We start from the raw sequence: 26,721 nt of genomic DNA on the forward strand, positions 1-26,721 counted from the left end.
CGAGTGGCACCCTGGCCTATGCCGGACACATCTTAGGGAGAGAGAGCGAGAGGGAGACAAACCCACGCCTACACAAGACATTTTGTCACCCAAGCCAACCCTTGAAAAGGCTGCTTTGCAGAGCCAAAACAAGAAGAATGGTGCGTTTTGCAGCCGCCGCCCACTGCAATGAATCTGAATAACTCCTCCTTTAGGGCGCAAGCAACTCCCCTCCCCCTTGCAGTCTTTCCAATTCACGATACAAAAAGACGGACAGGACAGGTTGCCTGACTTTCCGTCACTGCCACCCTTTGCCATCCTTACCCGTAGAAAGCCCTTTCATCATCCCCAAACCCTAATCTTTTCCCTTTCCTTCCCAGCCCCCAAACCCTGCCCTCTGTACCTTTCTCACCACCCGCTTCCCTTCTCCTGTCATCCCCCTACCACCCGGGAAAAAAAGAGATTGCCCCCTCCTTCCACTAGCCCACCCTCCCACCCAAAGAACAACTTCTTCTGCGCAGCTTGTTTTCTAGGCAGCAGCGCTATTGTGATGTCATCGGGGGGCATTGTGACAAGCCGCCAGTGTTCCGTCTCTTCATGTTGTGCACAGTTCAAACGGAAAATACATCAACAGGCAGACTACAGAAAAGCTTACTATCAAAGGTTAGAGGGGGGCTTTCTCAGAGGGCTTTTTACAGTTTTTCTATTCCCAATTAGCCGTTTAAGTGTACTTATTGAAAGTAGTAATTCTTTCATAGGCCGCCCTTTCTTAGTATTTGACGTTCCTTATATTGCGGTATGAGGCTTCGCAGTAGGTTGCAAACATTCATCACCCATGACTGTCCCCAATTGAGCTCAGAAGCTCAATGTCTATCATGACCTCTCTTTTAGAATGTCCAAGAGCAAGCAAACTATTCCTCCAGGAGAGGGCGCCAACAGACTACTAAAGAGATCATCATTACTCAAAGAAAACCCCAAAAACCAATGCATGATAGGAATAAACAGGTAACTTTCTTTGGAGTGGAAGCGGAGAGATCGCACCAGATGCCAATTCTAGATGTTATCACACCTGTGGTCACTGCAGCAGCAGGTGAATCCACTTTGTCCAAAAGGGATCTATTCCATTCAATTGCAAATGATCTAGATAAGACAGAGAACTGCAGCACGGGGACATAGCCGAGTTGGTCAGGTTGAGTGGTGATGAGTTTGCTATTTGGATGAATAAAGAAAGTCAAAAGTGTGAAAGATAAAAAACAAAAGGAGGAAGTGTGAAAAGTGAATGGGCCAAATTGAGGTGCATATGAAGACGTATGCTTTCTTCCAATTCATTAAATCGGGCTAATATGAATCAGGTGAATTGAGTTCTGCTTTTGGAAACTGGGTTAAGAAGGGGTGCACCGTTCCTGGAGGTACTGCAATACCAGGTCAATGCGTGGAGTGGACAGAGCAAGCTCTTTTTCCATCTCCCTGTTCTAAAAATCCATTTAATATATGGTCCCCAGATAGGGGACGTATCAGATATTAAACTGATAAGAACAGATACTACACTTGATCTTAGCCAAAAGGCCGAGAAGCGATAACCAGAATTGGTTTGGGCCTCGAGTGGCACCCTGGCCTATGCCGGACACATCTTAGGGAGAGAGAGCGAGAGGGAGACAAACCCACGCCTACACAAGACATTTTGTCACCCAAGCCAACCCTTGAAAAGGCTGCTTTGCAGAGCCAAAACAAGAAGAATGGTGCGTTTTGCAGCCGCCGCCCACTGCAATGAATCTGAATAACTCCTCCTTTAGGGCGCAAGCAACTCCCCTCCCCCTTGCAGTCTTTCCAATTCACGATACAAAAAGACGGACAGGACAGGTTGCCTGACTTTCCGTCACTGCCACCCTTTGCCATCCTTACCCGTAGAAAGCCCTTTCATCATCCCCAAACCCTAATCTTTTCCCTTTCCTTCCCAGCCCCCAAACCCTGCCCTCTGTACCTTTCTCACCACCCGCTTCCCTTCTCCTGTCATCCCCCTACCACCCGGGAAAAAAAGAGATTGCCCCCTCCTTCCACTAGCCCACCCTCCCACCCAAAGAACAACTTCTTCTGCGCAGCTTGTTTTCTAGGCAGCAGCGCTATTGTGATGTCATCGGGGGGCATTGTGACAAGCCGCCAGTGTTCCGTCTCTTCATGTTGTGCACAGTTCAAACGGAAAATACATCAACAGGCAGACTACAGAAAAGCTTACTATCAAAGGTTAGAGGGGGGCTTTCTCAGAGGGCTTTTTACAGTTTTTCTATTCCCAATTAGCCGTTTAAGTGTACTTATTGAAAGTAGTAATTCTTTCATAGGCCGCCCTTTCTTAGTATTTGACGTTCCTTATATTGCGGTATGAGGCTTCGCAGTAGGTTGCAAACATTCATCACCCATGACTGTCCCCAATTGAGCTCAGAAGCTCAATGTCTATCATGACCTCTCTTTTAGAATGTCCAAGAGCAAGCAAACTATTCCTCCAGGAGAGGGCGCCAACAGACTACTAAAGAGATCATCATTACTCAAAGAAAACCCCAAAAACCAATGCATGATAGGAATAAACAGGTAACTTTCTTTGGAGTGGAAGCGGAGAGATCGCACCAGATGCCAATTCTAGATGTTATCACACCTGTGGTCACTGCAGCAGCAGGTGAATCCACTTTGTCCAAAAGGGATCTATTCCATTCAATTGCAAATGATCTAGATAAGACAGAGAACTGCAGCACGGGGACATAGCCGAGTTGGTCAGGTTGAGTGGTGATGAGTTTGCTATTTGGATGAATAAAGAAAGTCAAAAGTGTGAAAGATAAAAAACAAAAGGAGGAAGTGTGAAAAGTGAATGGGCCAAATTGAGGTGCATATGAAGACGTATGCTTTCTTCCAATTCATTAAATCGGGCTAATATGAATCAGGTGAATTGAGTTCTGCTTTTGGAAACTGGGTTAAGAAGGGGTGCACCGTTCCTGGAGGTACTGCAATACCAGGTCAATGCGTGGAGTGGACAGAGCAAGCTCTTTTTCCATCTCCCTGTTCTAAAAATCCATTTAATATATGGTCCCCAGATAGGGGACGTATCAGATATTAAACTGATAAGAACAGATACTACACTTGATCTTAGCCAAAAGGCCGAGAAGCGATAACCAGAATTGGTTTGGGCCTCGAGTGGCACCCTGGCCTATGCCGGACACATCTTAGGGAGAGAGAGCGAGAGGGAGACAAACCCACGCCTACACAAGACATTTTGTCACCCAAGCCAACCCTTGAAAAGGCTGCTTTGCAGAGCCAAAACAAGAAGAATGGTGCGTTTTGCAGCCGCCGCCCACTGCAATGAATCTGAATAACTCCTCCTTTAGGGCGCAAGCAACTCCCCTCCCCCTTGCAGTCTTTCCAATTCACGATACAAAAAGACGGACAGGACAGGTTGCCTGACTTTCCGTCACTGCCACCCTTTGCCATCCTTACCCGTAGAAAGCCCTTTCATCATCCCCAAACCCTAATCTTTTCCCTTTCCTTCCCAGCCCCCAAACCCTGCCCTCTGTACCTTTCTCACCACCCGCTTCCCTTCTCCTGTCATCCCCCTACCACCCGGGAAAAAAAGAGATTGCCCCCTCCTTCCACTAGCCCACCCTCCCACCCAAAGAACAACTTCTTCTGCGCAGCTTGTTTTCTAGGCAGCAGCGCTATTGTGATGTCATCGGGGGGCATTGTGACAAGCCGCCAGTGTTCCGTCTCTTCATGTTGTGCACAGTTCAAACGGAAAATACATCAACAGGCAGACTACAGAAAAGCTTACTATCAAAGGTTAGAGGGGGGCTTTCTCAGAGGGCTTTTTACAGTTTTTCTATTCCCAATTAGCCGTTTAAGTGTACTTATTGAAAGTAGTAATTCTTTCATAGGCCGCCCTTTCTTAGTATTTGACGTTCCTTATATTGCGGTATGAGGCTTCGCAGTAGGTTGCAAACATTCATCACCCATGACTGTCCCCAATTGAGCTCAGAAGCTCAATGTCTATCATGACCTCTCTTTTAGAATGTCCAAGAGCAAGCAAACTATTCCTCCAGGAGAGGGCGCCAACAGACTACTAAAGAGATCATCATTACTCAAAGAAAACCCCAAAAACCAATGCATGATAGGAATAAACAGGTAACTTTCTTTGGAGTGGAAGCGGAGAGATCGCACCAGATGCCAATTCTAGATGTTATCACACCTGTGGTCACTGCAGCAGCAGGTGAATCCACTTTGTCCAAAAGGGATCTATTCCATTCAATTGCAAATGATCTAGATAAGACAGAGAACTGCAGCACGGGGACATAGCCGAGTTGGTCAGGTTGAGTGGTGATGAGTTTGCTATTTGGATGAATAAAGAAAGTCAAAAGTGTGAAAGATAAAAAACAAAAGGAGGAAGTGTGAAAAGTGAATGGGCCAAATTGAGGTGCATATGAAGACGTATGCTTTCTTCCAATTCATTAAATCGGGCTAATATGAATCAGGTGAATTGAGTTCTGCTTTTGGAAACTGGGTTAAGAAGGGGTGCACCGTTCCTGGAGGTACTGCAATACCAGGTCAATGCGTGGAGTGGACAGAGCAAGCTCTTTTTCCATCTCCCTGTTCTAAAAATCCATTTAATATATGGTCCCCAGATAGGGGACGTATCAGATATTAAACTGATAAGAACAGATACTACACTTGATCTTAGCCAAAAGGCCGAGAAGCGATAACCAGAATTGGTTTGGGCCTCGAGTGGCACCCTGGCCTATGCCGGACACATCTTAGGGAGAGAGAGCGAGAGGGAGACAAACCCACGCCTACACAAGACATTTTGTCACCCAAGCCAACCCTTGAAAAGGCTGCTTTGCAGAGCCAAAACAAGAAGAATGGTGCGTTTTGCAGCCGCCGCCCACTGCAATGAATCTGAATAACTCCTCCTTTAGGGCGCAAGCAACTCCCCTCCCCCTTGCAGTCTTTCCAATTCACGATACAAAAAGACGGACAGGACAGGTTGCCTGACTTTCCGTCACTGCCACCCTTTGCCATCCTTACCCGTAGAAAGCCCTTTCATCATCCCCAAACCCTAATCTTTTCCCTTTCCTTCCCAGCCCCCAAACCCTGCCCTCTGTACCTTTCTCACCACCCGCTTCCCTTCTCCTGTCATCCCCCTACCACCCGGGAAAAAAAGAGATTGCCCCCTCCTTCCACTAGCCCACCCTCCCACCCAAAGAACAACTTCTTCTGCGCAGCTTGTTTTCTAGGCAGCAGCGCTATTGTGATGTCATCGGGGGGCATTGTGACAAGCCGCCAGTGTTCCGTCTCTTCATGTTGTGCACAGTTCAAACGGAAAATACATCAACAGGCAGACTACAGAAAAGCTTACTATCAAAGGTTAGAGGGGGGCTTTCTCAGAGGGCTTTTTACAGTTTTTCTATTCCCAATTAGCCGTTTAAGTGTACTTATTGAAAGTAGTAATTCTTTCATAGGCCGCCCTTTCTTAGTATTTGACGTTCCTTATATTGCGGTATGAGGCTTCGCAGTAGGTTGCAAACATTCATCACCCATGACTGTCCCCAATTGAGCTCAGAAGCTCAATGTCTATCATGACCTCTCTTTTAGAATGTCCAAGAGCAAGCAAACTATTCCTCCAGGAGAGGGCGCCAACAGACTACTAAAGAGATCATCATTACTCAAAGAAAACCCCAAAAACCAATGCATGATAGGAATAAACAGGTAACTTTCTTTGGAGTGGAAGCGGAGAGATCGCACCAGATGCCAATTCTAGATGTTATCACACCTGTGGTCACTGCAGCAGCAGGTGAATCCACTTTGTCCAAAAGGGATCTATTCCATTCAATTGCAAATGATCTAGATAAGACAGAGAACTGCAGCACGGGGACATAGCCGAGTTGGTCAGGTTGAGTGGTGATGAGTTTGCTATTTGGATGAATAAAGAAAGTCAAAAGTGTGAAAGATAAAAAACAAAAGGAGGAAGTGTGAAAAGTGAATGGGCCAAATTGAGGTGCATATGAAGACGTATGCTTTCTTCCAATTCATTAAATCGGGCTAATATGAATCAGGTGAATTGAGTTCTGCTTTTGGAAACTGGGTTAAGAAGGGGTGCACCGTTCCTGGAGGTACTGCAATACCAGGTCAATGCGTGGAGTGGACAGAGCAAGCTCTTTTTCCATCTCCCTGTTCTAAAAATCCATTTAATATATGGTCCCCAGATAGGGGACGTATCAGATATTAAACTGATAAGAACAGATACTACACTTGATCTTAGCCAAAAGGCCGAGAAGCGATAACCAGAATTGGTTTGGGCCTCGAGTGGCACCCTGGCCTATGCCGGACACATCTTAGGGAGAGAGAGCGAGAGGGAGACAAACCCACGCCTACACAAGACATTTTGTCACCCAAGCCAACCCTTGAAAAGGCTGCTTTGCAGAGCCAAAACAAGAAGAATGGTGCGTTTTGCAGCCGCCGCCCACTGCAATGAATCTGAATAACTCCTCCTTTAGGGCGCAAGCAACTCCCCTCCCCCTTGCAGTCTTTCCAATTCACGATACAAAAAGACGGACAGGACAGGTTGCCTGACTTTCCGTCACTGCCACCCTTTGCCATCCTTACCCGTAGAAAGCCCTTTCATCATCCCCAAACCCTAATCTTTTCCCTTTCCTTCCCAGCCCCCAAACCCTGCCCTCTGTACCTTTCTCACCACCCGCTTCCCTTCTCCTGTCATCCCCCTACCACCCGGGAAAAAAAGAGATTGCCCCCTCCTTCCACTAGCCCACCCTCCCACCCAAAGAACAACTTCTTCTGCGCAGCTTGTTTTCTAGGCAGCAGCGCTATTGTGATGTCATCGGGGGGCATTGTGACAAGCCGCCAGTGTTCCGTCTCTTCATGTTGTGCACAGTTCAAACGGAAAATACATCAACAGGCAGACTACAGAAAAGCTTACTATCAAAGGTTAGAGGGGGGCTTTCTCAGAGGGCTTTTTACAGTTTTTCTATTCCCAATTAGCCGTTTAAGTGTACTTATTGAAAGTAGTAATTCTTTCATAGGCCGCCCTTTCTTAGTATTTGACGTTCCTTATATTGCGGTATGAGGCTTCGCAGTAGGTTGCAAACATTCATCACCCATGACTGTCCCCAATTGAGCTCAGAAGCTCAATGTCTATCATGACCTCTCTTTTAGAATGTCCAAGAGCAAGCAAACTATTCCTCCAGGAGAGGGCGCCAACAGACTACTAAAGAGATCATCATTACTCAAAGAAAACCCCAAAAACCAATGCATGATAGGAATAAACAGGTAACTTTCTTTGGAGTGGAAGCGGAGAGATCGCACCAGATGCCAATTCTAGATGTTATCACACCTGTGGTCACTGCAGCAGCAGGTGAATCCACTTTGTCCAAAAGGGATCTATTCCATTCAATTGCAAATGATCTAGATAAGACAGAGAACTGCAGCACGGGGACATAGCCGAGTTGGTCAGGTTGAGTGGTGATGAGTTTGCTATTTGGATGAATAAAGAAAGTCAAAAGTGTGAAAGATAAAAAACAAAAGGAGGAAGTGTGAAAAGTGAATGGGCCAAATTGAGGTGCATATGAAGACGTATGCTTTCTTCCAATTCATTAAATCGGGCTAATATGAATCAGGTGAATTGAGTTCTGCTTTTGGAAACTGGGTTAAGAAGGGGTGCACCGTTCCTGGAGGTACTGCAATACCAGGTCAATGCGTGGAGTGGACAGAGCAAGCTCTTTTTCCATCTCCCTGTTCTAAAAATCCATTTAATATATGGTCCCCAGATAGGGGACGTATCAGATATTAAACTGATAAGAACAGATACTACACTTGATCTTAGCCAAAAGGCCGAGAAGCGATAACCAGAATTGGTTTGGGCCTCGAGTGGCACCCTGGCCTATGCCGGACACATCTTAGGGAGAGAGAGCGAGAGGGAGACAAACCCACGCCTACACAAGACATTTTGTCACCCAAGCCAACCCTTGAAAAGGCTGCTTTGCAGAGCCAAAACAAGAAGAATGGTGCGTTTTGCAGCCGCCGCCCACTGCAATGAATCTGAATAACTCCTCCTTTAGGGCGCAAGCAACTCCCCTCCCCCTTGCAGTCTTTCCAATTCACGATACAAAAAGACGGACAGGACAGGTTGCCTGACTTTCCGTCACTGCCACCCTTTGCCATCCTTACCCGTAGAAAGCCCTTTCATCATCCCCAAACCCTAATCTTTTCCCTTTCCTTCCCAGCCCCCAAACCCTGCCCTCTGTACCTTTCTCACCACCCGCTTCCCTTCTCCTGTCATCCCCCTACCACCCGGGAAAAAAAGAGATTGCCCCCTCCTTCCACTAGCCCACCCTCCCACCCAAAGAACAACTTCTTCTGCGCAGCTTGTTTTCTAGGCAGCAGCGCTATTGTGATGTCATCGGGGGGCATTGTGACAAGCCGCCAGTGTTCCGTCTCTTCATGTTGTGCACAGTTCAAACGGAAAATACATCAACAGGCAGACTACAGAAAAGCTTACTATCAAAGGTTAGAGGGGGGCTTTCTCAGAGGGCTTTTTACAGTTTTTCTATTCCCAATTAGCCGTTTAAGTGTACTTATTGAAAGTAGTAATTCTTTCATAGGCCGCCCTTTCTTAGTATTTGACGTTCCTTATATTGCGGTATGAGGCTTCGCAGTAGGTTGCAAACATTCATCACCCATGACTGTCCCCAATTGAGCTCAGAAGCTCAATGTCTATCATGACCTCTCTTTTAGAATGTCCAAGAGCAAGCAAACTATTCCTCCAGGAGAGGGCGCCAACAGACTACTAAAGAGATCATCATTACTCAAAGAAAACCCCAAAAACCAATGCATGATAGGAATAAACAGGTAACTTTCTTTGGAGTGGAAGCGGAGAGATCGCACCAGATGCCAATTCTAGATGTTATCACACCTGTGGTCACTGCAGCAGCAGGTGAATCCACTTTGTCCAAAAGGGATCTATTCCATTCAATTGCAAATGATCTAGATAAGACAGAGAACTGCAGCACGGGGACATAGCCGAGTTGGTCAGGTTGAGTGGTGATGAGTTTGCTATTTGGATGAATAAAGAAAGTCAAAAGTGTGAAAGATAAAAAACAAAAGGAGGAAGTGTGAAAAGTGAATGGGCCAAATTGAGGTGCATATGAAGACGTATGCTTTCTTCCAATTCATTAAATCGGGCTAATATGAATCAGGTGAATTGAGTTCTGCTTTTGGAAACTGGGTTAAGAAGGGGTGCACCGTTCCTGGAGGTACTGCAATACCAGGTCAATGCGTGGAGTGGACAGAGCAAGCTCTTTTTCCATCTCCCTGTTCTAAAAATCCATTTAATATATGGTCCCCAGATAGGGGACGTATCAGATATTAAACTGATAAGAACAGATACTACACTTGATCTTAGCCAAAAGGCCGAGAAGCGATAACCAGAATTGGTTTGGGCCTCGAGTGGCACCCTGGCCTATGCCGGACACATCTTAGGGAGAGAGAGCGAGAGGGAGACAAACCCACGCCTACACAAGACATTTTGTCACCCAAGCCAACCCTTGAAAAGGCTGCTTTGCAGAGCCAAAACAAGAAGAATGGTGCGTTTTGCAGCCGCCGCCCACTGCAATGAATCTGAATAACTCCTCCTTTAGGGCGCAAGCAACTCCCCTCCCCCTTGCAGTCTTTCCAATTCACGATACAAAAAGACGGACAGGACAGGTTGCCTGACTTTCCGTCACTGCCACCCTTTGCCATCCTTACCCGTAGAAAGCCCTTTCATCATCCCCAAACCCTAATCTTTTCCCTTTCCTTCCCAGCCCCCAAACCCTGCCCTCTGTACCTTTCTCACCACCCGCTTCCCTTCTCCTGTCATCCCCCTACCACCCGGGAAAAAAAGAGATTGCCCCCTCCTTCCACTAGCCCACCCTCCCACCCAAAGAACAACTTCTTCTGCGCAGCTTGTTTTCTAGGCAGCAGCGCTATTGTGATGTCATCGGGGGGCATTGTGACAAGCCGCCAGTGTTCCGTCTCTTCATGTTGTGCACAGTTCAAACGGAAAATACATCAACAGGCAGACTACAGAAAAGCTTACTATCAAAGGTTAGAGGGGGGCTTTCTCAGAGGGCTTTTTACAGTTTTTCTATTCCCAATTAGCCGTTTAAGTGTACTTATTGAAAGTAGTAATTCTTTCATAGGCCGCCCTTTCTTAGTATTTGACGTTCCTTATATTGCGGTATGAGGCTTCGCAGTAGGTTGCAAACATTCATCACCCATGACTGTCCCCAATTGAGCTCAGAAGCTCAATGTCTATCATGACCTCTCTTTTAGAATGTCCAAGAGCAAGCAAACTATTCCTCCAGGAGAGGGCGCCAACAGACTACTAAAGAGATCATCATTACTCAAAGAAAACCCCAAAAACCAATGCATGATAGGAATAAACAGGTAACTTTCTTTGGAGTGGAAGCGGAGAGATCGCACCAGATGCCAATTCTAGATGTTATCACACCTGTGGTCACTGCAGCAGCAGGTGAATCCACTTTGTCCAAAAGGGATCTATTCCATTCAATTGCAAATGATCTAGATAAGACAGAGAACTGCAGCACGGGGACATAGCCGAGTTGGTCAGGTTGAGTGGTGATGAGTTTGCTATTTGGATGAATAAAGAAAGTCAAAAGTGTGAAAGATAAAAAACAAAAGGAGGAAGTGTGAAAAGTGAATGGGCCAAATTGAGGTGCATATGAAGACGTATGCTTTCTTCCAATTCATTAAATCGGGCTAATATGAATCAGGTGAATTGAGTTCTGCTTTTGGAAACTGGGTTAAGAAGGGGTGCACCGTTCCTGGAGGTACTGCAATACCAGGTCAATGCGTGGAGTGGACAGAGCAAGCTCTTTTTCCATCTCCCTGTTCTAAAAATCCATTTAATATATGGTCCCCAGATAGGGGACGTATCAGATATTAAACTGATAAGAACAGATACTACACTTGATCTTAGCCAAAAGGCCGAGAAGCGATAACCAGAATTGGTTTGGGCCTCGAGTGGCACCCTGGCCTATGCCGGACACATCTTAGGGAGAGAGAGCGAGAGGGAGACAAACCCACGCCTACACAAGACATTTTGTCACCCAAGCCAACCCTTGAAAAGGCTGCTTTGCAGAGCCAAAACAAGAAGAATGGTGCGTTTTGCAGCCGCCGCCCACTGCAATGAATCTGAATAACTCCTCCTTTAGGGCGCAAGCAACTCCCCTCCCCCTTGCAGTCTTTCCAATTCACGATACAAAAAGACGGACAGGACAGGTTGCCTGACTTTCCGTCACTGCCACCCTTTGCCATCCTTACCCGTAGAAAGCCCTTTCATCATCCCCAAACCCTAATCTTTTCCCTTTCCTTCCCAGCCCCCAAACCCTGCCCTCTGTACCTTTCTCACCACCCGCTTCCCTTCTCCTGTCATCCCCCTACCACCCGGGAAAAAAAGAGATTGCCCCCTCCTTCCACTAGCCCACCCTCCCACCCAAAGAACAACTTCTTCTGCGCAGCTTGTTTTCTAGGCAGCAGCGCTATTGTGATGTCATCGGGGGGCATTGTGACAAGCCGCCAGTGTTCCGTCTCTTCATGTTGTGCACAGTTCAAACGGAAAATACATCAACAGGCAGACTACAGAAAAGCTTACTATCAAAGGTTAGAGGGGGGCTTTCTCAGAGGGCTTTTTACAGTTTTTCTATTCCCAATTAGCCGTTTAAGTGTACTTATTGAAAGTAGTAATTCTTTCATAGGCCGCCCTTTCTTAGTATTTGACGTTCCTTATATTGCGGTATGAGGCTTCGCAGTAGGTTGCAAACATTCATCACCCATGACTGTCCCCAATTGAGCTCAGAAGCTCAATGTCTATCATGACCTCTCTTTTAGAATGTCCAAGAGCAAGCAAACTATTCCTCCAGGAGAGGGCGCCAACAGACTACTAAAGAGATCATCATTACTCAAAGAAAACCCCAAAAACCAATGCATGATAGGAATAAACAGGTAACTTTCTTTGGAGTGGAAGCGGAGAGATCGCACCAGATGCCAATTCTAGATGTTATCACACCTGTGGTCACTGCAGCAGCAGGTGAATCCACTTTGTCCAAAAGGGATCTATTCCATTCAATTGCAAATGATCTAGATAAGACAGAGAACTGCAGCACGGGGACATAGCCGAGTTGGTCAGGTTGAGTGGTGATGAGTTTGCTATTTGGATGAATAAAGAAAGTCAAAAGTGTGAAAGATAAAAAACAAAAGGAGGAAGTGTGAAAAGTGAATGGGCCAAATTGAGGTGCATATGAAGACGTATGCTTTCTTCCAATTCATTAAATCGGGCTAATATGAATCAGGTGAATTGAGTTCTGCTTTTGGAAACTGGGTTAAGAAGGGGTGCACCGTTCCTGGAGGTACTGCAATACCAGGTCAATGCGTGGAGTGGACAGAGCAAGCTCTTTTTCCATCTCCCTGTTCTAAAAATCCATTTAATATATGGTCCCCAGATAGGGGACGTATCAGATATTAAACTGATAAGAACAGATACTACACTTGATCTTAGCCAAAAGGCCGAGAAGCGATAACCAGAATTGGTTTGGGCCTCGAGTGGCACCCTGGCCTATGCCGGACACATCTTAGGGAGAGAGAGCGAGAGGGAGACAAACCCACGCCTACACAAGACATTTTGTCACCCAAGCCAACCCTTGAAAAGGCTGCTTTGCAGAGCCAAAACAAGAAGAATGGTGCGTTTTGCAGCCGCCGCCCACTGCAATGAATCTGAATAACTCCTCCTTTAGGGCGCAAGCAACTCCCCTCCCCCTTGCAGTCTTTCCAATTCACGATACAAAAAGACGGACAGGACAGGTTGCCTGACTTTCCGTCACTGCCACCCTTTGCCATCCTTACCCGTAGAAAGCCCTTTCATCATCCCCAAACCCTAATCTTTTCCCTTTCCTTCCCAGCCCCCAAACCCTGCCCTCTGTACCTTTCTCACCACCCGCTTCCCTTCTCCTGTCATCCCCCTACCACCCGGGAAAAAAAGAGATTGCCCCCTCCTTCCACTAGCCCACCCTCCCACCCAAAGAACAACTTCTTCTGCGCAGCTTGTTTTCTAGGCAGCAGCGCTATTGTGATGTCATCGGGGGGCATTGTGACAAGCCGCCAGTGTTCCGTCTCTTCATGTTGTGCACAGTTCAAACGGAAAATACATCAACAGGCAGACTACAGAAAAGCTTACTATCAAAGGTTAGAGGGGGGCTTTCTCAGAGGGCTTTTTACAGTTTTTCTATTCCCAATTAGCCGTTTAAGTGTACTTATTGAAAGTAGTAATTCTTTCATAGGCCGCCCTTTCTTAGTATTTGACGTTCCTTATATTGCGGTATGAGGCTTCGCAGTAGGTTGCAAACATTCATCACCCATGACTGTCCCCAATTGAGCTCAGAAGCTCAATGTCTATCATGACCTCTCTTTTAGAATGTCCAAGAGCAAGCAAACTATTCCTCCAGGAGAGGGCGCCAACAGACTACTAAAGAGATCATCATTACTCAAAGAAAACCCCAAAAACCAATGCATGATAGGAATAAACAGGTAACTTTCTTTGGAGTGGAAGCGGAGAGATCGCACCAGATGCCAATTCTAGATGTTATCACACCTGTGGTCACTGCAGCAGCAGGTGAATCCACTTTGTCCAAAAGGGATCTATTCCATTCAATTGCAAATGATCTAGATAAGACAGAGAACTGCAGCACGGGGACATAGCCGAGTTGGTCAGGTTGAGTGGTGATGAGTTTGCTATTTGGATGAATAAAGAAAGTCAAAAGTGTGAAAGATAAAAAACAAAAGGAGGAAGTGTGAAAAGTGAATGGGCCAAATTGAGGTGCATATGAAGACGTATGCTTTCTTCCAATTCATTAAATCGGGCTAATATGAATCAGGTGAATTGAGTTCTGCTTTTGGAAACTGGGTTAAGAAGGGGTGCACCGTTCCTGGAGGTACTGCAATACCAGGTCAATGCGTGGAGTGGACAGAGCAAGCTCTTTTTCCATCTCCCTGTTCTAAAAATCCATTTAATATATGGTCCCCAGATAGGGGACGTATCAGATATTAAACTGATAAGAACAGATACTACACTTGATCTTAGCCAAAAGGCCGAGAAGCGATAACCAGAATTGGTTTGGGCCTCGAGTGGCACCCTGGCCTATGCCGGACACATCTTAGGGAGAGAGAGCGAGAGGGAGACAAACCCACGCCTACACAAGACATTTTGTCACCCAAGCCAACCCTTGAAAAGGCTGCTTTGCAGAGCCAAAACAAGAAGAATGGTGCGTTTTGCAGCCGCCGCCCACTGCAATGAATCTGAATAACTCCTCCTTTAGGGCGCAAGCAACTCCCCTCCCCCTTGCAGTCTTTCCAATTCACGATACAAAAAGACGGACAGGACAGGTTGCCTGACTTTCCGTCACTGCCACCCTTTGCCATCCTTACCCGTAGAAAGCCCTTTCATCATCCCCAAACCCTAATCTTTTCCCTTTCCTTCCCAGCCCCCAAACCCTGCCCTCTGTACCTTTCTCACCACCCGCTTCCCTTCTCCTGTCATCCCCCTACCACCCGGGAAAAAAAGAGATTGCCCCCTCCTTCCACTAGCCCACCCTCCCACCCAAAGAACAACTTCTTCTGCGCAGCTTGTTTTCTAGGCAGCAGCGCTATTGTGATGTCATCGGGGGGCATTGTGACAAGCCGCCAGTGTTCCGTCTCTTCATGTTGTGCACAGTTCAAACGGAAAATACATCAACAGGCAGACTACAGAAAAGCTTACTATCAAAGGTTAGAGGGGGGCTTTCTCAGAGGGCTTTTTACAGTTTTTCTATTCCCAATTAGCCGTTTAAGTGTACTTATTGAAAGTAGTAATTCTTTCATAGGCCGCCCTTTCTTAGTATTTGACGTTCCTTATATTGCGGTATGAGGCTTCGCAGTAGGTTGCAAACATTCATCACCCATGACTGTCCCCAATTGAGCTCAGAAGCTCAATGTCTATCATGACCTCTCTTTTAGAATGTCCAAGAGCAAGCAAACTATTCCTCCAGGAGAGGGCGCCAACAGACTACTAAAGAGATCATCATTACTCAAAGAAAACCCCAAAAACCAATGCATGATAGGAATAAACAGGTAACTTTCTTTGGAGTGGAAGCGGAGAGATCGCACCAGATGCCAATTCTAGATGTTATCACACCTGTGGTCACTGCAGCAGCAGGTGAATCCACTTTGTCCAAAAGGGATCTATTCCATTCAATTGCAAATGATCTAGATAAGACAGAGAACTGCAGCACGGGGACATAGCCGAGTTGGTCAGGTTGAGTGGTGATGAGTTTGCTATTTGGATGAATAAAGAAAGTCAAAAGTGTGAAAGATAAAAAACAAAAGGAGGAAGTGTGAAAAGTGAATGGGCCAAATTGAGGTGCATATGAAGACGTATGCTTTCTTCCAATTCATTAAATCGGGCTAATATGAATCAGGTGAATTGAGTTCTGCTTTTGGAAACTGGGTTAAGAAGGGGTGCACCGTTCCTGGAGGTACTGCAATACCAGGTCAATGCGTGGAGTGGACAGAGCAAGCTCTTTTTCCATCTCCCTGTTCTAAAAATCCATTTAATATATGGTCCCCAGATAGGGGACGTATCAGATATTAAACTGATAAGAACAGATACTACACTTGATCTTAGCCAAAAGGCCGAGAAGCGATAACCAGAATTGGTTTGGGCCTCGAGTGGCACCCTGGCCTATGCCGGACACATCTTAGGGAGAGAGAGCGAGAGGGAGACAAACCCACGCCTACACAAGACATTTTGTCACCCAAGCCAACCCTTGAAAAGGCTGCTTTGCAGAGCCAAAACAAGAAGAATGGTGCGTTTTGCAGCCGCCGCCCACTGCAATGAATCTGAATAACTCCTCCTTTAGGGCGCAAGCAACTCCCCTCCCCCTTGCAGTCTTTCCAATTCACGATACAAAAAGACGGACAGGACAGGTTGCCTGACTTTCCGTCACTGCCACCCTTTGCCATCCTTACCCGTAGAAAGCCCTTTCATCATCCCCAAACCCTAATCTTTTCCCTTTCCTTCCCAGCCCCCAAACCCTGCCCTCTGTACCTTTCTCACCACCCGCTTCCCTTCTCCTGTCATCCCCCTACCACCCGGGAAAAAAAGAGATTGCCCCCTCCTTCCACTAGCCCACCCTCCCACCCAAAGAACAACTTCTTCTGCGCAGCTTGTTTTCTAGGCAGCAGCGCTATTGTGATGTCATCGGGGGGCATTGTGACAAGCCGCCAGTGTTCCGTCTCTTCATGTTGTGCACAGTTCAAACGGAAAATACATCAACAGGCAGACTACAGAAAAGCTTACTATCAAAGGTTAGAGGGGGGCTTTCTCAGAGGGCTTTTTACAGTTTTTCTATTCCCAATTAGCCGTTTAAGTGTACTTATTGAAAGTAGTAATTCTTTCATAGGCCGCCCTTTCTTAGTATTTGACGTTCCTTATATTGCGGTATGAGGCTTCGCAGTAGGTTGCAAACATTCATCACCCATGACTGTCCCCAATTGAGCTCAGAAGCTCAATGTCTATCATGACCTCTCTTTTAGAATGTCCAAGAGCAAGCAAACTATTCCTCCAGGAGAGGGCGCCAACAGACTACTAAAGAGATCATCATTACTCAAAGAAAACCCCAAAAACCAATGCATGATAGGAATAAACAGGTAACTTTCTTTGGAGTGGAAGCGGAGAGATCGCACCAGATGCCAATTCTAGATGTTATCACACCTGTGGTCACTGCAGCAGCAGGTGAATCCACTTTGTCCAAAAGGGATCTATTCCATTCAATTGCAAATGATCTAGATAAGACAGAGAACTGCAGCACGGGGACATAGCCGAGTTGGTCAGGTTGAGTGGTGATGAGTTTGCTATTTGGATGAATAAAGAAAGTCAAAAGTGTGAAAGATAAAAAACAAAAGGAGGAAGTGTGAAAAGTGAATGGGCCAAATTGAGGTGCATATGAAGACGTATGCTTTCTTCCAATTCATTAAATCGGGCTAATATGAATCAGGTGAATTGAGTTCTGCTTTTGGAAACTGGGTTAAGAAGGGGTGCACCGTTCCTGGAGGTACTGCAATACCAGGTCAATGCGTGGAGTGGACAGAGCAAGCTCTTTTTCCATCTCCCTGTTCTAAAAATCCATTTAATATATGGTCCCCAGATAGGGGACGTATCAGATATTAAACTGATAAGAACAGATACTACACTTGATCTTAGCCAAAAGGCCGAGAAGCGATAACCAGAATTGGTTTGGGCCTCGAGTGGCACCCTGGCCTATGCTGGACACATCTTAGGGAGAGAGAGCGAGAGGGAGACAAACCCACGCCTACACAAGACATTTTGTCACCCAAGCCAACCCTTGAAAAGGCTGCTTTGCAGAGCCAAAACAAGAAGAATGGTGCGTTTTGCAGCCGCCGCCCACTGCAATGAATCTGAATAACTCCTCCTTTAGGGCGCAAGCAACTCCCCTCCCCCTTGCAGTCTTTCCAATTCACGATACAAAAAGACGGACAGGACAGGTTGCCTGACTTTCCGTCACTGCCACCCTTTGCCATCCTTACCCGTAGAAAGCCCTTTCATCATCCCCAAACCCTAATCTTTTCCCTTTCCTTCCCAGCCCCCAAACCCTGCCCTCTGTACCTTTCTCACCACCCGCTTCCCTTCTCCTGTCATCCCCCTACCACCCGGGAAAAAAAGAGATTGCCCCCTCCTTCCACTAGCCCACCCTCCCACCCAAAGAACAACTTCTTCTGCGCAGCTTGTTTTCTAGGCAGCAGCGCTATTGTGATGTCATCGGGGGGCATTGTGACAAGCCGCCAGTGTTCCGTCTCTTCATGTTGTGCACAGTTCAAACGGAAAATACATCAACAGGCAGACTACAGAAAAGCTTACTATCAAAGGTTAGAGGGGGGCTTTCTCAGAGGGCTTTTTACAGTTTTTCTATTCCCAATTAGCCGTTTAAGTGTACTTATTGAAAGTAGTAATTCTTTCATAGGCCGCCCTTTCTTAGTATTTGACGTTCCTTATATTGCGGTATGAGGCTTCGCAGTAGGTTGCAAACATTCATCACCCATGACTGTCCCCAATTGAGCTCAGAAGCTCAATGTCTATCATGACCTCTCTTTTAGAATGTCCAAGAGCAAGCAAACTATTCCTCCAGGAGAGGGCGCCAACAGACTACTAAAGAGATCATCATTACTCAAAGAAAACCCCAAAAACCAATGCATGATAGGAATAAACAGGTAACTTTCTTTGGAGTGGAAGCGGAGAGATCGCACCAGATGCCAATTCTAGATGTTATCACACCTGTGGTCACTGCAGCAGCAGGTGAATCCACTTTGTCCAAAAGGGATCTATTCCATTCAATTGCAAATGATCTAGATAAGACAGAGAACTGCAGCACGGGGACATAGCCGAGTTGGTCAGGTTGAGTGGTGATGAGTTTGCTATTTGGATGAATAAAGAAAGTCAAAAGTGTGAAAGATAAAAAACAAAAGGAGGAAGTGTGAAAAGTGAATGGGCCAAATTGAGGTGCATATGAAGACGTATGCTTTCTTCCAATTCATTAAATCGGGCTAATATGAATCAGGTGAATTGAGTTCTGCTTTTGGAAACTGGGTTAAGAAGGGGTGCACCGTTCCTGGAGGTACTGCAATACCAGGTCAATGCGTGGAGTGGACAGAGCAAGCTCTTTTTCCATCTCCCTGTTCTAAAAATCCATTTAATATATGGTCCCCAGATAGGGGACGTATCAGATATTAAACTGATAAGAACAGATACTACACTTGATCTTAGCCAAAAGGCCGAGAAGCGATAACCAGAATTGGTTTGGGCCTCGAGTGGCACCCTGGCCTATGCCGGACACATCTTAGGGAGAGAGAGCGAGAGGGAGACAAACCCACGCCTACACAAGACATTTTGTCACCCAAGCCAACCCTTGAAAAGGCTGCTTTGCAGAGCCAAAACAAGAAGAATGGTGCGTTTTGCAGCCGCCGCCCACTGCAATGAATCTGAATAACTCCTCCTTTAGGGCGCAAGCAACTCCCCTCCCCCTTGCAGTCTTTCCAATTCACGATACAAAAAGACGGACAGGACAGGTTGCCTGACTTTCCGTCACTGCCACCCTTTGCCATCCTTACCCGTAGAAAGCCCTTTCATCATCCCCAAACCCTAATCTTTTCCCTTTCCTTCCCAGCCCCCAAACCCTGCCCTCTGTACCTTTCTCACCACCCGCTTCCCTTCTCCTGTCATCCCCCTACCACCCGGGAAAAAAAGAGATTGCCCCCTCCTTCCACTAGCCCACCCTCCCACCCAAAGAACAACTTCTTCTGCGCAGCTTGTTTTCTAGGCAGCAGCGCTATTGTGATGTCATCGGGGGGCATTGTGACAAGCCGCCAGTGTTCCGTCTCTTCATGTTGTGCACAGTTCAAACGGAAAATACATCAACAGGCAGACTACAGAAAAGCTTACTATCAAAGGTTAGAGGGGGGCTTTCTCAGAGGGCTTTTTACAGTTTTTCTATTCCCAATTAGCCGTTTAAGTGTACTTATTGAAAGTAGTAATTCTTTCATAGGCCGCCCTTTCTTAGTATTTGACGTTCCTTATATTGCGGTATGAGGCTTCGCAGTAGGTTGCAAACATTCATCACCCATGACTGTCCCCAATTGAGCTCAGAAGCTCAATGTCTATCATGACCTCTCTTTTAGAATGTCCAAGAGCAAGCAAACTATTCCTCCAGGAGAGGGCGCCAACAGACTACTAAAGAGATCATCATTACTCAAAGAAAACCCCAAAAACCAATGCATGATAGGAATAAACAGGTAACTTTCTTTGGAGTGGAAGCGGAGAGATCGCACCAGATGCCAATTCTAGATGTTATCACACCTGTGGTCACTGCAGCAGCAGGTGAATCCACTTTGTCCAAAAGGGATCTATTCCATTCAATTGCAAATGATCTAGATAAGACAGAGAACTGCAGCACGGGGACATAGCCGAGTTGGTCAGGTTGAGTGGTGATGAGTTTGCTATTTGGATGAATAAAGAAAGTCAAAAGTGTGAAAGATAAAAAACAAAAGGAGGAAGTGTGAAAAGTGAATGGGCCAAATTGAGGTGCATATGAAGACGTATGCTTTCTTCCAATTCATTAAATCGGGCTAATATGAATCAGGTGAATTGAGTTCTGCTTTTGGAAACTGGGTTAAGAAGGGGTGCACCGTTCCTGGAGGTACTGCAATACCAGGTCAATGCGTGGAGTGGACAGAGCAAGCTCTTTTTCCATCTCCCTGTTCTAAAAATCCATTTAATATATGGTCCCCAGATAGGGGACGTATCAGATATTAAACTGATAAGAACAGATGAGATTTCATCCGCAATTTTCAGAATCAAGGTAGCCCCGAAGGCCAGCAGGCCACCACACAAAAGCGCAGTGCCTGGGTGATCACCTCCCGAGCCCAGGAACCACCAGCCAAAAGGGGACGTAAGCACCAAAAGGCGCAACAATCCCCGAGGCCGGCAGTTGTGCAAGCCCGGGCCCCTCCCAGCCAAGACCAAGGCAAACCCAATGAAGGGACTACACTTGATCTTAGCCAAAAGGCCGAGAAGCGATAACCAGAATTGGTTTGGGCCTCGAGTGGCACCCTGGCCTATGCCGGACACATCTTAGGGAGAGAGAGCGAGAGGGAGACAAACCCACGCCTACACAAGACATTTTGTCACCCAAGCCAACCCTTGAAAAGGCTGCTTTGCAGAGCCAAAACAAGAAGAATGGTGCGTTTTGCAGCCGCCGCCCACTGCAATGAATCTGAATAACTCCTCCTTTAGGGCGCAAGCAACTCCCCTCCCCCTTGCAGTCTTTCCAATTCACGATACAAAAAGACGGACAGGACAGGTTGCCTGACTTTCCGTCACTGCCACCCTTTGCCATCCTTACCCGTAGAAAGCCCTTTCATCATCCCCAAACCCTAATCTTTTCCCTTTCCTTCCCAGCCCCCAAACCCTGCCCTCTGTACCTTTCTCACCACCCGCTTCCCTTCTCCTGTCATCCCCCTACCACCCGGGAAAAAAAGAGATTGCCCCCTCCTTCCACTAGCCCACCCTCCCACCCAAAGAACAACTTCTTCTGCGCAGCTTGTTTTCTAGGCAGCAGCGCTATTGTGATGTCATCGGGGGGCATTGTGACAAGCCGCCAGTGTTCCGTCTCTTCATGTTGTGCACAGTTCAAACGGAAAATACATCAACAGGCAGACTACAGAAAAGCTTACTATCAAAGGTTAGAGGGGGGCTTTCTCAGAGGGCTTTTTACAGTTTTTCTATTCCCAATTAGCCGTTTAAGTGTACTTATTGAAAGTAGTAATTCTTTCATAGGCCGCCCTTTCTTAGTATTTGACGTTCCTTATATTGCGGTATGAGGCTTCGCAGTAGGTTGCAAACATTCATCACCCATGACTGTCCCCAATTGAGCTCAGAAGCTCAATGTCTATCATGACCTCTCTTTTAGAATGTCCAAGAGCAAGCAAACTATTCCTCCAGGAGAGGGCGCCAACAGACTACTAAAGAGATCATCATTACTCAAAGAAAACCCCAAAAACCAATGCATGATAGGAATAAACAGGTAACTTTCTTTGGAGTGGAAGCGGAGAGATCGCACCAGATGCCAATTCTAGATGTTATCACACCTGTGGTCACTGCAGCAGCAGGTGAATCCACTTTGTCCAAAAGGGATCTATTCCATTCAATTGCAAATGATCTAGATAAGACAGAGAACTGCAGCACGGGGACATAGCCGAGTTGGTCAGGTTGAGTGGTGATGAGTTTGCTATTTGGATGAATAAAGAAAGTCAAAAGTGTGAAAGATAAAAAACAAAAGGAGGAAGTGTGAAAAGTGAATGGGCCAAATTGAGGTGCATATGAAGACGTATGCTTTCTTCCAATTCATTAAATCGGGCTAATATGAATCAGGTGAATTGAGTTCTGCTTTTGGAAACTGGGTTAAGAAGGGGTGCACCGTTCCTGGAGGTACTGCAATACCAGGTCAATGCGTGGAGTGGACAGAGCAAGCTCTTTTTCCATCTCCCTGTTCTAAAAATCCATTTAATATATGGTCCCCAGATAGGGGACGTATCAGATATTAAACTGATAAGAACAGATACTACACTTGATCTTAGCCAAAAGGCCGAGAAGCGATAACCAGAATTGGTTTGGGCCTCGAGTGGCACCCTGGCCTATGCCGGACACATCTTAGGGAGAGAGAGCGAGAGGGAGACAAACCCACGCCTACACAAGACATTTTGTCACCCAAGCCAACCCTTGAAAAGGCTGCTTTGCAGAGCCAAAACAAGAAGAATGGTGCGTTTTGCAGCCGCCGCCCACTGCAATGAATCTGAATAACTCCTCCTTTAGGGCGCAAGCAACTCCCCTCCCCCTTGCAGTCTTTCCAATTCACGATACAAAAAGACGGACAGGACAGGTTGCCTGACTTTCCGTCACTGCCACCCTTTGCCATCCTTACCCGTAGAAAGCCCTTTCATCATCCCCAAACCCTAATCTTTTCCCTTTCCTTCCCAGCCCCCAAACCCTGCCCTCTGTACCTTTCTCACCACCCGCTTCCCTTCTCCTGTCATCCCCCTACCACCCGGGAAAAAAAGAGATTGCCCCCTCCTTCCACTAGCCCACCCTCCCACCCAAAGAACAACTTCTTCTGCGCAGCTTGTTTTCTAGGCAGCAGCGCTATTGTGATGTCATCGGGGGGCATTGTGACAAGCCGCCAGTGTTCCGTCTCTTCATGTTGTGCACAGTTCAAACGGAAAATACATCAACAGGCAGACTACAGAAAAGCTTACTATCAAAGGTTAGAGGGGGGCTTTCTCAGAGGGCTTTTTACAGTTTTTCTATTCCCAATTAGCCGTTTAAGTGTACTTATTGAAAGTAGTAATTCTTTCATAGGCCGCCCTTTCTTAGTATTTGACGTTCCTTATATTGCGGTATGAGGCTTCGCAGTAGGTTGCAAACATTCATCACCCATGACTGTCCCCAATTGAGCTCAGAAGCTCAATGTCTATCATGACCTCTCTTTTAGAATGTCCAAGAGCAAGCAAACTATTCCTCCAGGAGAGGGCGCCAACAGACTACTAAAGAGATCATCATTACTCAAAGAAAACCCCAAAAACCAATGCATGATAGGAATAAACAGGTAACTTTCTTTGGAGTGGAAGCGGAGAGATCGCACCAGATGCCAATTCTAGATGTTATCACACCTGTGGTCACTGCAGCAGCAGGTGAATCCACTTTGTCCAAAAGGGATCTATTCCATTCAATTGCAAATGATCTAGATAAGACAGAGAACTGCAGCACGGGGACATAGCCGAGTTGGTCAGGTTGAGTGGTGATGAGTTTGCTATTTGGATGAATAAAGAAAGTCAAAAGTGTGAAAGATAAAAAACAAAAGGAGGAAGTGTGAAAAGTGAATGGGCCAAATTGAGGTGCATATGAAGACGTATGCTTTCTTCCAATTCATTAAATCGGGCTAATATGAATCAGGTGAATTGAGTTCTGCTTTTGGAAACTGGGTTAAGAAGGGGTGCACCGTTCCTGGAGGTACTGCAATACCAGGTCAATGCGTGGAGTGGACAGAGCAAGCTCTTTTTCCATCTCCCTGTTCTAAAAATCCATTTAATATATGGTCCCCAGATAGGGGACGTATCAGATATTAAACTGATAAGAACAGATACTACACTTGATCTTAGCCAAAAGGCCGAGAAGCGATAACCAGAATTGGTTTGGGCCTCGAGTGGCACCCTGGCCTATGCCGGACACATCTTAGGGAGAGAGAGCGAGAGGGAGACAAACCCACGCCTACACAAGACATTTTGTCACCCAAGCCAACCCTTGAAAAGGCTGCTTTGCAGAGCCAAAACAAGAAGAATGGTGCGTTTTGCAGCCGCCGCCCACTGCAATGAATCTGAATAACTCCTCCTTTAGGGCGCAAGCAACTCCCCTCCCCCTTGCAGTCTTTCCAATTCACGATACAAAAAGACGGACAGGACAGGTTGCCTGACTTTCCGTCACTGCCACCCTTTGCCATCCTTACCCGTAGAAAGCCCTTTCATCATCCCCAAACCCTAATCTTTTCCCTTTCCTTCCCAGCCCCCAAACCCTGCCCTCTGTACCTTTCTCACCACCCGCTTCCCTTCTCCTGTCATCCCCCTACCACCCGGGAAAAAAAGAGATTGCCCCCTCCTTCCACTAGCCCACCCTCCCACCCAAAGAACAACTTCTTCTGCGCAGCTTGTTTTCTAGGCAGCAGCGCTATTGTGATGTCATCGGGGGGCATTGTGACAAGCCGCCAGTGTTCCGTCTCTTCATGTTGTGCACAGTTCAAACGGAAAATACATCAACAGGCAGACTACAGAAAAGCTTACTATCAAAGGTTAGAGGGGGGCTTTCTCAGAGGGCTTTTTACAGTTTTTCTATTCCCAATTAGCCGTTTAAGTGTACTTATTGAAAGTAGTAATTCTTTCATAGGCCGCCCTTTCTTAGTATTTGACGTTCCTTATATTGCGGTATGAGGCTTCGCAGTAGGTTGCAAACATTCATCACCCATGACTGTCCCCAATTGAGCTCAGAAGCTCAATGTCTATCATGACCTCTCTTTTAGAATGTCCAAGAGCAAGCAAACTATTCCTCCAGGAGAGGGCGCCAACAGACTACTAAAGAGATCATCATTACTCAAAGAAAACCCCAAAAACCAATGCATGATAGGAATAAACAGGTAACTTTCTTTGGAGTGGAAGCGGAGAGATCGCACCAGATGCCAATTCTAGATGTTATCACACCTGTGGTCACTGCAGCAGCAGGTGAATCCACTTTGTCCAAAAGGGATCTATTCCATTCAATTGCAAATGATCTAGATAAGACAGAGAACTGCAGCACGGGGACATAGCCGAGTTGGTCAGGTTGAGTGGTGATGAGTTTGCTATTTGGATGAATAAAGAAAGTCAAAAGTGTGAAAGATAAAAAACAAAAGGAGGAAGTGTGAAAAGTGAATGGGCCAAATTGAGGTGCATATGAAGACGTATGCTTTCTTCCAATTCATTAAATCGGGCTAATATGAATCAGGTGAATTGAGTTCTGCTTTTGGAAACTGGGTTAAGAAGGGGTGCACCGTTCCTGGAGGTACTGCAATACCAGGTCAATGCGTGGAGTGGACAGAGCAAGCTCTTTTTCCATCTCCCTGTTCTAAAAATCCATTTAATATATGGTCCCCAGATAGGGGACGTATCAGATATTAAACTGATAAGAACAGATACTACACTTGATCTTAGCCAAAAGGCCGAGAAGCGATAACCAGAATTGGTTTGGGCCTCGAGTGGCACCCTGGCCTATGCCGGACACATCTTAGGGAGAGAGAGCGAGAGGGAGACAAACCCACGCCTACACAAGACATTTTGTCACCCAAGCCAACCCTTGAAAAGGCTGCTTTGCAGAGCCAAAACAAGAAGAATGGTGCGTTTTGCAGCCGCCGCCCACTGCAATGAATCTGAATAACTCCTCCTTTAGGGCGCAAGCAACTCCCCTCCCCCTTGCAGTCTTTCCAATTCACGATACAAAAAGACGGACAGGACAGGTTGCCTGACTTTCCGTCACTGCCACCCTTTGCCATCCTTACCCGTAGAAAGCCCTTTCATCATCCCCAAACCCTAATCTTTTCCCTTTCCTTCCCAGCCCCCAAACCCTGCCCTCTGTACCTTTCTCACCACCCGCTTCCCTTCTCCTGTCATCCCCCTACCACCCGGGAAAAAAAGAGATTGCCCCCTCCTTCCACTAGCCCACCCTCCCACCCAAAGAACAACTTCTTCTGCGCAGCTTGTTTTCTAGGCAGCAGCGCTATTGTGATGTCATCGGGGGGCATTGTGACAAGCCGCCAGTGTTCCGTCTCTTCATGTTGTGCACAGTTCAAACGGAAAATACATCAACAGGCAGACTACAGAAAAGCTTACTATCAAAGGTTAGAGGGGGGCTTTCTCAGAGGGCTTTTTACAGTTTTTCTATTCCCAATTAGCCGTTTAAGTGTACTTATTGAAAGTAGTAATTCTTTCATAGGCCGCCCTTTCTTAGTATTTGACGTTCCTTATATTGCGGTATGAGGCTTCGCAGTAGGTTGCAAACATTCATCACCCATGACTGTCCCCAATTGAGCTCAGAAGCTCAATGTCTATCATGACCTCTCTTTTAGAATGTCCAAGAGCAAGCAAACTATTCCTCCAGGAGAGGGCGCCAACAGACTACTAAAGAGATCATCATTACTCAAAGAAAACCCCAAAAACCAATGCATGATAGGAATAAACAGGTAACTTTCTTTGGAGTGGAAGCGGAGAGATCGCACCAGATGCCAATTCTAGATGTTATCACACCTGTGGTCACTGCAGCAGCAGGTGAATCCACTTTGTCCAAAAGGGATCTATTCCATTCAATTGCAAATGATCTAGATAAGACAGAGAACTGCAGCACGGGGACATAGCCGAGTTGGTCAGGTTGAGTGGTGATGAGTTTGCTATTTGGATGAATAAAGAAAGTCAAAAGTGTGAAAGATAAAAAACAAAAGGAGGAAGTGTGAAAAGTGAATG

General features: G+C 46.5%; 16 non-coding genes across 16 annotated transcripts; all 16 read right to left on the reverse strand.

The window, feature by feature from the left end:
- Positions 1 to 1,366: 1,366 nt before the first annotated feature.
- On the reverse strand, positions 1,367 to 1,557 carry LOC142263387 (U2 spliceosomal RNA). Its single transcript, XR_012730469.1, has one exon. It is a non-coding gene; the product is annotated as a U2 spliceosomal RNA (small nuclear RNA).
- A 1,387-nt stretch (positions 1,558 to 2,944) lies between these two features.
- Positions 2,945 to 3,135, reverse strand: LOC142263389 (U2 spliceosomal RNA). The gene has a single exon (XR_012730470.1). It is a non-coding gene; the product is annotated as a U2 spliceosomal RNA (small nuclear RNA).
- Positions 3,136 to 4,522: 1,387 nt separating this feature from the next.
- Positions 4,523 to 4,713, reverse strand: LOC142263391 (U2 spliceosomal RNA). Its single transcript, XR_012730472.1, has one exon. It is a non-coding gene; the product is annotated as a U2 spliceosomal RNA (small nuclear RNA).
- Positions 4,714 to 6,100: 1,387 nt separating this feature from the next.
- Positions 6,101 to 6,291, reverse strand: LOC142263392 (U2 spliceosomal RNA). The gene has a single exon (XR_012730473.1). It is a non-coding gene; the product is annotated as a U2 spliceosomal RNA (small nuclear RNA).
- A 1,387-nt stretch (positions 6,292 to 7,678) lies between these two features.
- Positions 7,679 to 7,869, reverse strand: LOC142263393 (U2 spliceosomal RNA). The gene has a single exon (XR_012730474.1). It is a non-coding gene; the product is annotated as a U2 spliceosomal RNA (small nuclear RNA).
- A 1,387-nt stretch (positions 7,870 to 9,256) lies between these two features.
- LOC142263394 (U2 spliceosomal RNA) lies at positions 9,257 to 9,447 on the reverse strand. Its single transcript, XR_012730475.1, has one exon. It is a non-coding gene; the product is annotated as a U2 spliceosomal RNA (small nuclear RNA).
- Positions 9,448 to 10,834: 1,387 nt separating this feature from the next.
- Positions 10,835 to 11,025, reverse strand: LOC142263395 (U2 spliceosomal RNA). Its single transcript, XR_012730476.1, has one exon. It is a non-coding gene; the product is annotated as a U2 spliceosomal RNA (small nuclear RNA).
- Positions 11,026 to 12,412: 1,387 nt separating this feature from the next.
- On the reverse strand, positions 12,413 to 12,603 carry LOC142263396 (U2 spliceosomal RNA). The gene has a single exon (XR_012730477.1). It is a non-coding gene; the product is annotated as a U2 spliceosomal RNA (small nuclear RNA).
- Positions 12,604 to 13,990: 1,387 nt separating this feature from the next.
- Positions 13,991 to 14,181, reverse strand: LOC142263397 (U2 spliceosomal RNA). Its single transcript, XR_012730478.1, has one exon. It is a non-coding gene; the product is annotated as a U2 spliceosomal RNA (small nuclear RNA).
- A 1,387-nt stretch (positions 14,182 to 15,568) lies between these two features.
- Positions 15,569 to 15,759, reverse strand: LOC142263398 (U2 spliceosomal RNA). The gene has a single exon (XR_012730479.1). It is a non-coding gene; the product is annotated as a U2 spliceosomal RNA (small nuclear RNA).
- Positions 15,760 to 17,146: 1,387 nt separating this feature from the next.
- LOC142263400 (U2 spliceosomal RNA) lies at positions 17,147 to 17,337 on the reverse strand. The gene has a single exon (XR_012730480.1). It is a non-coding gene; the product is annotated as a U2 spliceosomal RNA (small nuclear RNA).
- Positions 17,338 to 18,724: 1,387 nt separating this feature from the next.
- On the reverse strand, positions 18,725 to 18,915 carry LOC142263401 (U2 spliceosomal RNA). Its single transcript, XR_012730481.1, has one exon. It is a non-coding gene; the product is annotated as a U2 spliceosomal RNA (small nuclear RNA).
- Positions 18,916 to 20,302: 1,387 nt separating this feature from the next.
- On the reverse strand, positions 20,303 to 20,486 carry LOC142263378 (U2 spliceosomal RNA). Its single transcript, XR_012730467.1, has one exon. It is a non-coding gene; the product is annotated as a U2 spliceosomal RNA (small nuclear RNA).
- A 1,606-nt stretch (positions 20,487 to 22,092) lies between these two features.
- On the reverse strand, positions 22,093 to 22,283 carry LOC142263403 (U2 spliceosomal RNA). Its single transcript, XR_012730483.1, has one exon. It is a non-coding gene; the product is annotated as a U2 spliceosomal RNA (small nuclear RNA).
- A 1,387-nt stretch (positions 22,284 to 23,670) lies between these two features.
- On the reverse strand, positions 23,671 to 23,861 carry LOC142263404 (U2 spliceosomal RNA). The gene has a single exon (XR_012730484.1). It is a non-coding gene; the product is annotated as a U2 spliceosomal RNA (small nuclear RNA).
- Positions 23,862 to 25,248: 1,387 nt separating this feature from the next.
- On the reverse strand, positions 25,249 to 25,439 carry LOC142263405 (U2 spliceosomal RNA). The gene has a single exon (XR_012730485.1). It is a non-coding gene; the product is annotated as a U2 spliceosomal RNA (small nuclear RNA).
- Between the last annotated feature and the right edge of the window lie 1,282 nt (positions 25,440 to 26,721).

This window comes from Anomaloglossus baeobatrachus, unplaced genomic scaffold (assembly GCF_048569485.1).
Source record: "Anomaloglossus baeobatrachus isolate aAnoBae1 unplaced genomic scaffold, aAnoBae1.hap1 Scaffold_2573, whole genome shotgun sequence".
In the NCBI taxonomy this organism is placed as follows: Eukaryota; Metazoa; Chordata; class Amphibia; order Anura; family Aromobatidae; genus Anomaloglossus; species Anomaloglossus baeobatrachus.